The sequence below is a fragment of the Elephas maximus genome, chromosome 23 (genome assembly GCF_024166365.1).
Source record: "Elephas maximus indicus isolate mEleMax1 chromosome 23, mEleMax1 primary haplotype, whole genome shotgun sequence".
Lineage (NCBI taxonomy): Eukaryota > Metazoa > Chordata > Mammalia > Proboscidea > Elephantidae > Elephas > Elephas maximus.
The window spans coordinates 32,064,575-32,077,813 of NC_064841.1; the positions used below are offsets into that span (position 1 = coordinate 32,064,575).

Consider the following 13,239-nt stretch of genomic DNA (forward strand, 5'->3'; position numbering starts at 1 on the left):
TGAGTGAAATAAGTCAGCCACAAAAGGTCAAATATTATATGATCCCACTCATAGCAATATCTAGAATACACAAATATATACCCTAACCCAAAATGCATTGCTGTGGATTCCAACTCATACTGACCATCTAGGACAGAATAGAACTGCCTCATAGGGTTTCCAAGCCTTTAGTATTTACCAGAGTAGACTGCTCCATCTTTCTCCTGAGGAGTGGCTTGTGGATTCGAACTGCCAACCTTTCAGTTAGCAGCCGATCACTTAACCACTGCATCACTAGGGCTCCTTAGGCAAATGTAAAACCACAAACCCCTTGCCGTGGAATCAATTCCGACTTATAGTGAACCCATAGGACAGAGCAGAACTGCCCCATGGGGTTTCCAAGGAGCAGCTGTACATGTAAAAATATTGAAATGGCAAATGTTTTGTTATAACATATACTTACCACAAATAAAAAAAAGAAAAAAGAGAAGGGATATGGAATAGGTAGGGGGGCAGAGAGGAGACAGATTTAGGCTCACAGGCGCGCGTGTACAGCTCTGAGGGGTATGGCGAACATTCCTACTGCGAGAAATTCTGAAAGTTACCCGTTGGTCATCCTGTTTTCCTGTACCTTTTGCAAAACGTGATTGATGGCCAAAGTGGCAAAAGAGCCTGTTTTAGAAATTTTAGGGAATAGCTTTGCCTTGTAATAGAGTCCAGGAATAAAACAGCTTTGTTCTGGCTCTTTGAAAATCTATTTCCTTGAAGTGTCAAGTATCCAAAAGAACTATTAACAACCTCTCTCAATAATTAAGGTTAATGCTGACTAGAAAAAAATTTTAAAGAATTTAGAAATACTTTTCTTTCACTCACGAAAATCCAGATTCTATAATTTAAGAAGGCAAAATAAAAACTAGAACATAATCATCATGTGTTTATATTTATTATATGGTATGACTATAAAATGTTTTATGGCTTTTCATCTCTTTCTTGTTCTAATATATTCTCTGTACTCCTGTGAGCCTCCAGGCCCTACACAGAGAGCAACTTTAGTGCCTGTGACTTACTCAGATGACAAAACCACCCGTAGCGCCCTGGCTTGCACATACGGGCCCCATACACCCTGTGGCAATGACCGTTGTTGGCACAGTTACATTTCCTCTTGCATTTCTTCCCAAAAAATCCTTTTGGGCATCCTGGAGGGTGGAAGGACAAACAAAAAAATATTAACCCACATGCAAAATTTGCTATAGGGTTGTAACATGAATTAAGAAGCTTGGGAAAATGAAATGTTGGTTCCAATCTGGTTACATTGAGGCTAGAGAGATCTTCTAAAAATGATAAATATGATTCTGTATCCTCTCATTAAAATCTTTCCATGACTTTCTATTGCTATTAGGTTCATCATAGCTGCTGTTGAGTCACCACAGACGAATAGTGGTTATGCATGAGGTGCATTGGCAGGAATCGAACCTGGGTCTCCCACATGTAAGGTGAGAATTCTACCACTGAACCATCACTGCCCTCATTGTTAGGTTTTGGAATGTTCTGGAGTCAGCCGAGTTGGTTCAGACTCATAGCAACCCTATAGGACAGGGTAGAACTGACCCAAGGCTGTAATCTCTATGGAAGCTGACTGCCACATCTTTCCCTCACAGAGCGGCTGGAGAGTTCTAACTGCTGGCCTTTTGGGTAGCAGCAAAGTGCTTAACCATTGTGCCACCAGGGCTCCTTTTTACTGTTAGGTTAAAGACCCCAAATTTAACAAGACCTACAAGCCCCCACACACTCCTTCCCACTTCAGGGTCTGGCAGCGTGTGGCTTCCTCAGTCTGGAATGCTCTTCCCTCATTCTCCCCGCCTCACTTCTACTCCTTTTGTGGGCTTCTGCTTAAGTGTCACTTCTTCAAAAGTCTTTCACACAGTTTGCATCTATTCCTCCTGGTCTTACCACCAACTACCCCGTAATATTCAATTTGTAATACCTACCAATCTTTGTAATCTTCTGTCTCGATAAGACTGAAAGTACTGCAGAGAAAGACCAGGGTCTTTTTTTCTCCTTGTTTTTGTGTTATCATATCATAATGCCTGGCACAATGCCTTGAAAACAATGCACATTTTTTGAATAAATGAATAAACATTGCTCATGGAATAAGATACTGGGATGCCAGCAGGGGCCTTGCTGCACCTCAGGGAGCCAAGTAAACTTGGTTTGCATCTCCCCAGTTGTGTAATCTGTGAGAATCTGATAAACTCCCCATGATTTCTGCAAATTCCTGGGGAGCTATATCTTCATTGACTCTTCCTTCAGCTCTTGTGCCTGTACAAACTGCCTCTTCTGTGTGTGTGTCTGTGTGTCTGTGTGTATGCTTTATCAACCCATGTGAGAAACATTTCCTCTTCACTCGCCTCTGTGAAAAATTTCACACACACCACTCACAGGTATTTTGGGAATTTTTCTTCCACCATCTCTTCTCCCCTTTTCTCTCCCCGCCCCCTCCTTTTTTTCTCTGATTTTCATCCCTCTCCCCCTGGCTTGCCCAAGGGGCTCCATTCTTTCTACCTTTTACTATGCAGAGCAAATCAATCCTTCCCAGCTCCTATATCCAAACCTGCACATATGAACTCAGCTATGAAAACTAAATAATACGTGGAATTTTAAAAAAGTTTCATTATAATTACTCAGAGAAATTCTTGACACGTCAAAGTAGACATTTCCATATACACTAATAAAGGTATTTGGCCAGAAGATCTACTCAGTGCACAAACCAGCTTTCTAGACCCATGTTGAAAGTTGTTTTTTTTTTTTTTTTAATTTCCATGCTGTATTTTAAGAGCTCGTATTCTCAAAAGTATGAGTGATGAATGACTGATTGACCACTTCCATTTACTGCAGTTTGTAGGAATTTTCAAGAAAACATCTCCACCTTTGTTGTAAGGCCTAAAATTAAGAGCCAATATTATGTTCTGCACCAGCATCTGGTGGAAACCAGAAAGGACTGGAGTGTCCTAATTGCAAGGTCCCCTCCCAAGGTCCCCTATCCAAGCAACAGTCCATATCATGGGGTCAAGGCACAGTTTCTGCTTATCCCTAAAAATTGGACTCCAGTTCCTTTCCAGCTCATGGAAGTATTCAAACAAGCCAATGGTATCCTAGGGAGTTAGGGGACAATTCAACCTCTTGATATTACAAAGCCTGCCTCCCACAGCCCCTGGTTGTTCACTGTTTCAAGCTGAGACTCCCATGTGGTTTTGCATGATGTGTGGTGTCCTCCTTCCCTGAGCTGTGAGTCTATGTGACTAATAAAGTGCTCTCGATCTAATATGCCCATTCCTAATGTCTTGGGTTTGGCTATCCCCATAACGCTAGGCTGGGGCTCCCTCCATCACTGAAATGGAGTGAATCCCAAACCAAATCAAACCCATTGCCATGGAGTTGATAGGAGGTGATTAAAATTAGAGAACATTTTTCTTTTATTTCTTCTAATTAGATTGTTCTGTCTTCATTATTAAAAAAAAATAGAGAAGAAATGCAAGGAAAATATAGGCTTCAGTGTTGAGGGACAGGATTCTCTTTAAAGTGCCATGTTAGCACTTAAGAGAGCCTCAAGGTGTTCCAAAGCCAAGGAAAAATCCATCTTTTCATTTTAAGGAGGCTTGGTGATATAGTGGTTAGCCACTCGGCTGCTAACCAAAAGGTTGGTGGTAGCTGGTAACCAAAAGGTTAGAGGTTTGAATCCACCAGCTGTTCTTCGATAGAAAGACGTGGTTATCTGCTTCCATAAGACTACAGGCTTGGAAACTCTATGGGGCAGTTCTACCCTGTCCTTATAGGGTCATTGGTTCGAACTCACCAGATGCTACACTGGAGAAGGATGTGGCAGTCTGCTTCTGTAATTATATTTACAGCCTTGGAAACCCTATGGGGCAGTTCTACTCTGTCCTATAGGGTAGCTTTGAGTTGGAATCGATTTGACAGCACTGCATTTGTTTTTCTTTTGGTTTGGTGAGTCAGAATGGACTCAATGGCAATAGTATCATTTTATCAGCTAATCCATATTCAAGTTTCTGTATGAATTTTATATTGGTGATGTTTTATTCTGACTTATCTGAGACAGGTATTTTAGTTTCATTTCTCTTGCTACCATGTTAGGGTAGCATGCCTTATGGAAGAAATACTGAAGATATTTATCTACAAAACATATGATGTAAAAAAAAAATTACTTCCCAATTATAATAAAATCACATTTATTCAACCTAAATATTATATAGTTGAATGTGTCAAATTGCAGGCAAATATAGCTGGAATTCTCAATACTGAGTTGCATTCATTTGTTCAGATGGAGATTTGTACAGTGAATAAGACGTGGCCCTGGCTCTCAATGAGCTCTCTGTCTAGTGAGGGAGATAGAACAGGAACATGGCTAACTTTTAATGCAATGTAGAGAAAGAGTGACTTAAAATCCACAGAAAAGATAAATAATTGTGGGAGACAAGGAACATCACATAAAGCGTCATACAACAGGTGGCAAACCAAACCAAATCCATTGTTGCCAAGTCGATTCTGCTTACAGCAACCCTACAGGATAGGGTAGAACTGCCCCATAGAGTTTCCAAGACTGCAAGCCTTTAAGGAAGCATACTGCCACATCTTTCTCCCACAGAGTGGCTGGTGGGTTCAAACCACTGACCTTTCAGTTAGCAACTGAGTGCTTAACCACTGTGCCATGAGGACACCTTACACAATAGGTGGCAATAGACCTTAAATGACAATTGGAGTTGAGTATGTGGAAATGGGGGAAGGAGAACGGCAATCTGATGGAGAAAACAGCTTAACAAAAGGTACATAAGCTGAAAAGTACAAGGCTTTAAGCAGTAAGTGGTTTAGTTTGCTGGGAATAATAGGCTGGATCAAGAGTTGTGATTAAGATAAAAAGTGAAAAGGATTATAAGACCTGATTTTAGATGGTTGTCAGTGACTGAATAAGAAGTGTACACTTTATGTGTCAAGAAAGGGGACGTCCTTAAAGTTTTTTTTTGAGCAGGAGAGAAAAGCGATCAGAGGACTGCTTGAGGAAGTTCTCAAAACTCTAATGAGTAAAAAAAAAAAACGAGTAACCTTGGCTAAATCAGTTCACTATTTTACGACTAAGTTCTGCATCTATATCATAACAGAAAAAATATTTGTCTTCTATCTTTCCACGTGCAGGGGTTTTAAAAGAAAATCTCTTACATCATCCTCCAAGCAAATCATAAAGATGAGGACAAACCTTTTCTTAGAAAACATTTATTAAATAAATTTTAGAAGAGGGAACAAAAATAAAGACTGCCAATATATTCCGGTTTTGCTACCTGGCAGTTTTAATTCCTTAAAGTATACTTTCAACTAAAATCTGAAGGAAGAGACTTGGAGGGAGGGTATAATTTTTTAAATCTTTGATATTTTCTCTTGGAAGACTCGTATAAAACATTTTTAAAAGTGTCATTGGCTGTGCTAACACCATTTTACAAAAGAAAGAGAAAAACACACACACACACACACACAAAGAAAAACAAACAGCCAACAGCCATGCAATTCTGTTTAATTGCCCTTTGTATCACAAATTCTTTGCTTTTTTCTTTTACATTGGGAATAGCTTGAAAGGGCCTAGTGATTTATTTAAATGAAGGGATTTTTATAGGCCTAGAATATTAGAGATCTTTATTAACTTTTACATTTCATGGATAAACAAAATACAGCACATCAAGTTTCCCAGGGAACACAAAATCTCCCCCCTCTAATCTCATGTTCAGTTTAAAACCTCAGCATTTTATAGCCATTCTTTATGTACAACAAATAAATTGGTTTCACCCATATCAATTGTTTACCTTATTGAAACATTTTAGGAAGAATATGTAAAGGAGAGCTCACTCCCTGTAATTTGGTGTACCTGCGCCATTTCTCCAGGATATCACTTACTTTCGTTGCAAAGAAGGCCACCCAGCCAGCCAGGCAGGTGCACCCCCTCCTCCCTTCCTTATTTGCCTCCATTTGTGCAGTCCTCACAGCTCAAACTGCAGTCGTGTCTGAAAGTGTCATCTAAACAGACTGGAATGTGATATCATCTTAGTTGATCCATTACGGTTTTACATAATTGAAAAAAGGAAATGAAACCCCTAATTTCCCAAAGAAAATCATGACCCGGGAGCACATTTCCTAAAGTCCCAGAAAAGGACAAGAGCAAAAAGATATATTTTTAAAGGGCTTATTTTATCTGTTTCAATTGTAAAAATAACACATAGTCCCAAAAGAATATTTAAGAAAGTAAAAAGGTGAAAAGAAATTACCATTAATTCCAGAACACAAAAGTAATCAATGGGGGACCAAGATGGCTGAATAGTCAGATGCTTTCTGTCGTCCCTCTTACAACAAAGACCCGAAAAAACAAGTGAATTTGATGTATATGAAAATCTAGAGACCCTAAGCATCAAAGACTAAGCTGAAGAATTGAACCGAGTAGCAAGTGGAAGGAGAAACAGTTCAAAAACAGTGGAAACAGGAAATTACAGATGGAAAGATCGCAAGTGTCCTGTTAGCTGAATCTGCACAGCACACACAGGTTGAGGCAAACAGCAATATCCCAAGCCAAAACCCACCCCATCTGGTGAAACCAAGCAGCGGAGAATCTGCATGCACTTCCATAACCAAACAGGAGCAACACCAGAACTGAGAAAGTTAAGTGCAAACTCCCATCCTACCGTGCACACACCATAGCTCTTCCCCCATCAGAGCTCCATAGCCAAGGGGTGCTCCTTTCTCCTCAACCATTCCCTCCCGACTCTGAAACCAGCCCAGCTGCATTCAACACTGACACATCCCCTAAGCCTGGAACTCACAGCCTGGTTCTGGAGGCACCCGCTACTTCACCCAACCACTGGTATAGGGGGTCCAAGGACTTTCAATGCCCTTCACTCCTGCTGATTACCCACACCAGTGCCTTGCTGGCCAATCCAAGGTAGTACGTTCTCATTAGGACAAAATACGTAGGGCATCCACCTGAAGCCCATTTTTACCTGCAGCAGCCCAGTTAGAGTTGCAGATTGGTGGTGTTTGACACCACCACACATCCGAAGAAGGGTACTCATTCACCCACACTGGGGGCTTAAGGGCCAGTGGTACAACCCACTCCATCGAATCATCCACAATGGGGCCTGAGAATTAGTGGCAACTACCAATCCCTCCAGCCGACAACACCAGGCACCCAAGGACTGGCTGCACTGCCTCTCCCGTCTGCCCCACTATGTGCTCTAGTGGAAAAGGGCATGTCCTCCATCCGGGCACCCGGCGGCAATATGGGGGCAGCCTTGCCCCTCATATTGCTCCCCACTGTAACCAGAGAGCTGTGCCTGCTCTGAATGCCCCAATTCAGTGCTGCCCTCCCAGGACTGTAGATGATAGTCTCTGCACCACACATTCAGTGACCAATGACCTTGGTACCCATGCTCCGATGAAGTGGTAAGCAGCAGAGCACACACACAACACCCAACCCAGCAACCTGGGAGAATATGCCCTGTACCCATGGTGAGGTAACCAGCAGGGCATATTCATCACTACACCAAAAATTGCTGCCTACATCATTAGCACCCCTACAAGAACAATAAACAGACTCCCAGGCTCACACACCTGGTAGATGCTCTGACCACCTGGAGACAGGAGGTGAGAGCTTCAGTAGGGCAAGATTAATGATCAGAGTAGCACACAGGCCCAGACTACTTGGACATATCAAAACAAAAATTCAGGATTCAGTAAACAAAAATACTGTAAGTAAATATATAAATATAATAACTTATTGATGCCTTGGAGACAAAGGTCAATATCAAATCACATAAAGAAGCAGGACACGATGTCTCCAACAGCAACGAAAATTAAAGAACCAGAAAATCTCCTGGAGGAAGATAAGGCAATGGAGTTTCCTGACAAAGAATTCAAAAGACTAATATACAGAGCTCTCCAAGAGATCAAAAAGGAGATCAGGCAAAACTCAGACCAAATCAAGGAACACACAGGTAAAGCAATAGAAGAATTCAGGACAATAACACAAGAACAAAACAAAAGAACAAACAGGTTGCTAGAAACCACACAAAACAGCAACTAGAGATCCATAAGATTAACAATAAAATTTCAGAATTAGACAACTCAACAGAAGGTCATAGGAGCAGAATTGAGACAATGGAAGCCATAAATAGTGAGATTGAAGATAAATCCCTTGACACCAATTTGTTTGAGGAAAAAGCAGAAAAAAGAATGAAGAAAAATGGAGAAAGCCTAAGAATTATGTGGGATACTATTAAGAGGAAAAGCCTACGAGTGATAGGACTATCACAAAGCGGGGGAGGGTAACAGAAAATACAGTGAGAATTGTCAAAGATTTGCTGGCAGAAAACTTCCCTAATATGATGAAAGACAAAAAGATCTTTCCAAGAAGCTCAACAAACCCCACACAGTATAGACTCCAAAAGAAAGTCACCAAGACATATCATAATCATACTTGCCAAAACCAAAGACAAAGAAAGAATCCTGAGAGTGGCCAGGGATAAATGAAAAGTCACCTACAAAGAAGAACCAATTAGAATAAACCCTGATTACTCAGCAGAAATCATGCAGGCAAGAAGGCAATGGGATGACATATATAAAGCCTTAAAGGGGGAAAAAAATTGCCAGCCAAGAATTATATATCCAGCAAAATTGTCTCTCAAATACAATGGCGAAATTAGGTCATTTTCAGATAAACAGATTAAGGAAATATGTAAAAATCAGACCAAAATTACAAGAAATATTAAAGGGAGTCCTCCAGTTAAAGAAGGAACAACATCAGACAACATTTCAAGACTAGGGCACAGATCACCCAGATACCAATGCAGATAGGGAATTCACAAAAACAAAAGAAAGGGAAAAGACTGAAAACAGTGAACCAGAGACATCGATATGTAAATAACAACAATGTCAAAACAAAAAAGAGGGAATAATGGTATACTCATAGAACCTCCATATGGAGAGGAAGACTAGTTTAAACTTAGAAAAATAAACGTAAATTTCAAGGTAACCACAAAGGAAGCTAACAAATGCACTTATCAAAATAAAAAAGATAAAAGACATAAAGACTAGGAAACACAAAATCAACAATAATGAAAGAGATGCAAAGAAAATACGTAAATAAAAATAACTCAGCACACAAAATTAAGCATAACAAAGAAACCATCAACACTACACACACACAAACACAACAAAATGACAGCAGTAAACTCATACCTATCAAAAATTACACTGAATGTAAATGACCAGTAAAGAGAAAATGGCAAAATGAATTAAAAAACATGATCCATCTACAAAAGACACACCTTTGACACAGAAACATAAATTAAAATTCAAAGGATAAAAAAATATATAAACATCAAGCAAACAACAACCAAAAAAGGATTAGGAATGGCAATATTAATTTCTGATAAAAATAGGCTTCAAAGCAAAAACCACCATAAAGGATAAGGAAGGACACCACCTAATGATTAAAAAGTCAATACACCAGGAGGACATAGCCACAATAAACATAAACACACTCAATGGTAGGGTGCCAAAATACATAAACTCTAACAGCATTGAAAAGAAAATAGTTCTGCAATAATATTAGGAGACTTCAACATACCACTTTCAGTGAAGGACAGAACATCTAGAAAGAAAACAAAGATACAGAAGATCTAAATGCCACAATCAACCAACTTTACCTCATACATGTATATAGAACACTTCACCCAACGATGGCAAAGCATAAATTTTTTTCCAATGCACATGGAAAATTCTCCAGAATAGACCACATTTTAGGCCACAAAGCAAGTCTTAACAACACCCATAACACTGAAATAATACAAACCATCTTCTCTGATCATGCCATAAAAACAGAAACCGATAACAGAAACAACAAAGAAAAAAATACATAGAAATTGAACAACACCTTGCTTAAAAACTACTGGATAAGAGAACAAGTCCAGAACGGAATAAAAAAATTCATAGAATCGAAAGGGAATAAAAACATATCTTATCAAAATCAATGGAACACAGCAAAAGCAGAGCCTAGAGATCAATTTATACCTGTAAACAGAAAAAAACAGAAACATCAAAAAAGAAGGGCTAAACCCAAAACAACCCTACAACTCGAACAAACAGAAAAAGAGCAGCAAAAGAAGCCCTCAGCACCAGAAGAAAGGAAATAATAAAGATTAGAGCAGAAATAAATGAAATAGAAAACAGAAAAATAATTGAAAGAATCAACAAGACCAAAAGTTGGTTCTTTGAAAAGATTAACAGAATCCACAAATATCGGCTAAGCTGATGAAAGAAAAACAGGATAGGAAGCAAATAACCTGAATAAGAAACGAGATAGGAGGTATCACAACAGATCCAACTGAAATAAAAAGCATCATAACAGAATACTATGAAAAATCATACTCCAGCAAATTCGAAAACCTAGAGGAAATGGACAAACTTCTAGAAACACACTACCTCCCTAAATTAACACAAACTGAGATAGAAAAGCTAAACAGACCCATAAAAAAAAAATTTAAAGAGGTAATAAAAAAAAACTCCCCCTCCCCCACAAAAAAAAAGGCAGCTCTGGCCCAATGGCTTCACTGGAGAATTCTTCCAAACTTTCAGAGAAGAGCTAACACCAATACCAATACTACTAAAGGTATTTCAGAGCATGGAAAAGTAAGAAATACTCCCAAATTCATTCTATGAAGCCAGCATATCACTGATATCAAAGCCAGGAAAAGACACCACAAAAAACAAAAAACAAAAAAAACTACAGACCAACATCTCTCATGATTATAGACATAAAAATTCTCAACAAAATTCTTGTTGTTGTTGTTGTTAGGTGCCATCGAGTCGGTTCTGACTCACGTTGACCCTATGCACAACAGAATGAAACACTGCCCGGTCCTGCACCATCCTTACAATCATGGTTATGCTTGAGCTCATTGTTGCAGCCACTGTGTCAATCCACCTCGTTGAGGGTCTTCCTCTTTTCCACTGACCCTGTACTCTGCCAAGCATGATATCCTTCTCCAGGGACTGATCCCTCCTGACAACATGTCCAAAGTATGTAGGACGCAGCCTCGCCATCCTTGCCTCTAAGGAGCATTCTGGCCGCACTTCTTCCAAGACAGATTTGTTCGTTCTTTTGGCAGTCCATGGTATATTCAATATTCTTCGCCAACACCCCAATTCAAAGGTGTCAACTCTTCTTCGGTCTTCCTTATTCATTGCCCAGCTTTCACATGCATGTGATGCGATTGAAAATACCATGGCTTGGGTCAGGCCCACCTTAGTCTTCAGGGTGACATCTTTGCTCTTCAACACTTTGAAGAGGTCCTTTGCAGCAGATTTGCCCAATACAATGCATCTTTGATTTCTTGACTGCTGTTTCCATGGCTGTTGATTGTGGAGCCAAGTAAAATGAAGTCCTTGACAACTTCAATCTTTTCTCCGTTTATCATGATGTTACTCATTGGTCCAGTATTGAGGATTTTTGTTTTCTTTACATTGAGGTGCAGTCCATACTGAAGGCTGTGGTCTTTGATCTTCATTAGTAAGTGCTTCAAGTCATCTTCACTTTCAGCAAGCAAGGTTGTATCATCCGCATAACACAGATTGTTAACGAGTCTTCCTCCAATCCTGATGTCCTGTTCTTCATATAGTCCAGCTTCTTGGATTATTTGCTCAGCATACAGATTGAATAGGTATGGTGAAAGAATACAACCCCGACGCACACCTTTCCTGGCTTTAAACCAATCAGTATCCCCTTGTTCTGTCCGAACAACTGTCTCTTGATCTATGTAAAGGTTCCTCATGAGCAAAATTAAGTGTTCTGGAATTCCCATTCTTGGCAATGTTATCCATAACTTGTTATGATCCACACAGTCATGTGCCTTTGCATAGTCAATAAAACACAGGTAAACATCCTTCTGGTATTCTCTGCTTTCAGCAAGGATCCATCTGACATCAGCAGTCACATTCCTGTTTCCATGTCCTCTTCTGAAACCGGCCTGAATTCCTGGCAATTCCCTGTCAATATACTGCTGCAGCCACTTTTGAATGATCTTCAGCAAAATTTTGCTTGCATGTGATATTCATGATATTGTTCTATAATTTCCACATTTGGTTGGATCACCTTTCTTGGGAATAGGCATAAATAAGACAGACTAGGAAGAAGGACCCAGCAGTCTACTTCTGAAAAGCATTAGCTAGTGAAAACTTTATGAATAGCAGTGGAACACTGTCTGATATAGTGCTGGAAGGAGAGCCCCCCCCAGGTCGGAAGGTACTCAAAAGATGACTGGGGAAGAGCTGCCTCCTCAAAGTAGAGTCGACCTTAATGACGTGAAGGGAGTAATGCTTTCGGGACCCTCATTCGCTGATGTGACACGATGCAAAATGAGAATAAACAGCTGCAAATGTCCATAATAATAAACAGAGAGGGCTATAAAACAAAAAATAATACAAATGAGGATTGTGCTTCTTAGTTCAATCAGAAACAGGAGGCCAAATGGGTGGCTTTTGTCCACAGACAGGATGAAAAGGCAGGAAGAGACAGGAACTAGTTGAATGCACACAAGGAAACTGGGGTGGAAAGGAGGAGTATACTGTCATATTGTGGGATTGCAATTAATGTCACAAAACAATATGTGTGTAAATTTTTGTATGAGAAATTAACTTGAGCTGTAAACTTAAAAAAAAACACATGCAAGCAAAAAAAATTATTAAAAAAATACTTCACACCTCAAAAACAAGAGGACAAATAATCCAATTAAAAAAATGAAAGGATTTAAATAGGCACTTCACAAAAAAAGACACTCAGATGGCCAACAGACACATGAAGAAATGCTCAGGTTCATTAGTCATTAGAGAAATGCAAATCAAAACTACAATGAGATACCATCTCACCCCAACAATACTGGCACTAATCCAAAAACACAAAATAACAAATATTGGACAGGTTATGGGGAGACTGGAGCTCTTATGCAGCACTGGTGGGAATGTAAAATGGTACAACCACTTTGGAAAATGATATAGTGCTTCCTTAAAAAGCTAGAAATAGAAATTCCATATCATCCACCAATTCCACTCCTAGGAATATACCCTAGAGAAATAACAGCTGTCACATGAATAGACATATGCACCCCTATGTTCACTGCAGCAGTGTTCACAGTAGCAAAAAGATGGAAACGG

The 13,239-nt window shown here is 39.7% G+C and overlaps 1 pseudogene; it reads right to left on the reverse strand.

Moving 5' to 3' along the window:
• Positions 1-5,995: 5,995 nt before the first annotated feature.
• Positions 5,996-13,239, reverse strand: part of LOC126066235 (EGF-like and EMI domain-containing protein 1) — a 103,102-nt pseudogene continuing 95,858 nt past the window's right edge.